The 3,322-nt window shown below is 47.6% G+C and overlaps 1 protein-coding gene across 4 annotated transcripts in view; it reads right to left on the minus strand.

Annotated features, from left to right (window-relative positions):
- Whrn (whirlin) overlaps positions 1–3,322 on the minus strand; it is an 85,739-nt gene that overhangs the window by 44,179 nt on the left and 38,238 nt on the right. The window lies entirely within an intron of this gene.

Here is a 3,322-nt window from a genome sequence, read left to right on the forward strand (position 1 = left end):
GTACCTACACTCATGAAGGATGCTGTTCTCTTAGGGATGTTAGTACCAACACTCATGAAGGATGCTGTTCTCTTAGGGATGTTAGTGCCTACACTCATGAAGGATGCTGTTCTCTTAGGAGTGTTAGTGCCTACACTCATGAAGGATGCTGTTCTCTTAGGGATGTTAGTGCCTACACTCATGAAGGATGTTGTTCTCTTAGGGATGTTAGTGCCTACACTCATGAAGGATGTTGTTCTCTTAGGAGTGTTAGTACCTACACTCATGAAGGATGTTGTTCTCTTACGAGTGTTAGTACCTACACTCATGAAGGATGCTGTTCTCTTAGGGATGTTAGTACCTACACTCATGTAAGATGTTGTTCTCTTAGGGGTGTTAGTACCTACACTCATGAAGGATGCTGTTCTCTTAGGGGTGTTAGCATATACACTCATGAAGGACCATGCTCTGCCATCTTCTTTCCTGGTACTAAGTTTCCTTGGTACAACGCATTGGCTTCAAAAAATAAGTTGTTGGGACATATTTTCATTTTTTTTTTCAGGAAGAGACTACATGATACTTCTTGCTCAACCTCTTGCTATCTGTCACTTGTGAAAATGTCTAGGCTTGCATTTTCTTTTTTTGGATAGCTTTTAACTACAAACTTAATTTATTTGACATATCTCTTGGGTATAGACATTATCTATTTTTCTTTCCTAAGTGTGAACACTTTGTGTCATTCAAGAAATCTGTCCATTGATTGGAAGTTGTGCAATGAAAGGTTTTGCATTTGCGATGCATTGTTTGCAAAATGTTCTTAGACTCTCAAGAGTTATATAAATATTAGTCGATTATTTCTGTCATCTTAATTATAACTGCCACAAAACCAGCAAAATTCCTTAGCACCACCAAGGAATTCATCACAGTATGATGTTTTGAGATGAGGCTTTTTTTTTCCAATCAGGAATTATATACACGTGAAGATGGTGCTTGTGTTTTTACTCCGCTCACAACACAATTAACAGTGTTTCTGATGTACCATGATGCCCTCTGCTCCATCTTTCATTTAATCTGACCAAGTCCCCAGGAGAATGTGGTACAACACCCATCTGGAGGATTTTCATTTAACAAACATCTTCTAATTACACCCTTCTCTTACCAAGGGGGAAGAGACAGAGACCATGGGGCCTGCTGTGCTGCTCTGCTCCAGCATGATGCCCTCTGAGGGGGATGTGGTGGAGCATGGGACACAGTCAGCAGGTAATGTCAACAGTGAATGGTGGGTGGGGTCTTGTGGGAACCCAGACCTCAGGACTCTCCCCAGAGCTTGCTTTTCTCCTTCTCTTTCTTTCCTCAGCTGGAAGTGAGGTTGGAGGATGAGATCTGAGCATGGACTAGTCTCTTTCACCTGCCTTCTACTGCAGAACCAGAGTGGCTCTGGAACATTCCCGGAGTGCCTGCAATGACCAGCCACACTGTGGGCAATAGGGCTATGCAGCCTAGGGAGCCACTGCCTGAGCACCAACTGTGTGCAGTTGCTCTGTTGTGGGTAGGGCACCAGAGAAAAGTACAACCTAGGTTCTACCTCACACAGCTGGGAACTAGGACACTTTATCAGATACATACTTGTGACATGCATGGGACCAAAGGTTCCATTGCCCTTGCAGAACTGAGTGAAGGTCTGAGTGGAGGATGCAAGCAGGTTTCCTGACACCTGGTGGGTACCCAGCGTAGGGCACTGCTCTGAGGAAGCTTGATCTAGAAAGAGCAGGTAGGCAAAGCTTAGCCGAACAGAAGCTAGTCTGTAGAGGGGTCAGCCTGGCCCCATGAAGGCAACACACAGCCCAAGCTCCTGGATAGACCTACAAAGAATAGGCTATCCCCTGTCACTGAGATAGGATTTCTATCCCAGATGTATGTCAGGCCTGCTCCAAAGCCACAAGCTGCAGAGCAGTGGCCCCAACATGGGACATTCCCAGGATCCTAGGGAGGATAGCAGCCTGGTCCCCATGGTGGGAAAGCAATGGGCTGCCAGCCTGGACAGACTCAGCAGAGGCCATGGAGCTGGGTCAGCCTCAAGGGGCTTTGGAGGTACAGCCATTGCTGGCAGACATCAAGACCTTTACGTCTTCCTCACTTCCTCACTTCCTCCCTCCTTCCCTCCCTCCCTCCCTCCATCCCTTCCTTCCTTCCTTCCATACTTGGTCCAGTTAGAATCATAAGATAACAGTAGAACACAGTATGTAGCTACGAGGGTCAGAAGGGACAGTGCTGGGATCCCGGTGGGATCCTGGGCAAGTTACTGCTTTTCTCTGAGTCTCAGTTGCTCATCTGTTAAATTGTGCCATGAATGCTCCCCATCCCCACCCCCACGGTGCTATGGAAAGGATTAAATACAAGCAGATGTATCTAAATGTTAGCACCATGTCTCACTCATAATAACCGTTAATGAATGGCAACCGCTATTACGATTGCTTCTGAACGCCATTCAGTATAGGCTGTCCCTAAGGAAACAAAGGAGGCTTAGCAGTTGGCTCTTTGGACGGCCTGGAGACTGGCTGGGTATGGAAGGGTAGTACATAGAAATAAGAGGAATCCAAAGATAAACTGTAAAGGGGGAGGGGCTGTCCCTGCTAAGAAGGTAGGCAAGCTCCAAGCTGCAAAGACCACCCAAGGGGCGAGGGGTGGGGGAGTGGAAAATGCTGGGGACCTGGTTGACCTCCCAAGTGTTTTTCCACTCAGGGCCCAGGCATCCTGCCCCCTCTCTGGATTCACACTGGGCCCTGGAAGCTAAGTGGGCTGAACAGCTGGAAGCTCCTCGGAAGGCGGTGCTTCCCCCTCCAGGAAAGCGCTGCACCACAGCATGAAGCACTATTTACAAATAAAGCCTGTTCTGGCTCCACCACCCACACAAGCAGGCCCTTTATTCCATTTCAATATGCCTAATTCCACAGAAAGTGCACTGCAATAAACAGAATTAATCAGTGCTGGACGCCCAGGCAAGTGTGGGCAGGTGTCGGCACAGGCAAGGGGCCTGTGAGGCGAAAGGAAAGAGGTGGCCACCATCAAGCACCTCACCTTACTGAGGACACAGTAAAAGGACTTAACTGAAGGTGGGTAGTTTGCAGGCAAATTACCCCTGAGTGCCTGCAACCACCTGACAAACTCAGGCAATGGGAAGTTTTTACAAAATCCGTCTTCTTTGGCTTCTTCCTAACTAAATGAACAGAGTAGTGTTTGCTGCCATCTTCCCAATTGAACATAACTCCTGGAGGTCAGTGTTTACCACACCCCTGCGTGTGTGTGTGTGTGCGCGTGTGCGTGTGTGATAGAGAGAGAGAGA

Source organism: Grammomys surdaster, unplaced genomic scaffold (assembly GCF_004785775.1).
Source record: "Grammomys surdaster isolate TR1022 unplaced genomic scaffold, NIH_TR_1.0 363, whole genome shotgun sequence".
Taxonomy (NCBI): Eukaryota; Metazoa; Chordata; class Mammalia; order Rodentia; family Muridae; genus Grammomys; species Grammomys surdaster.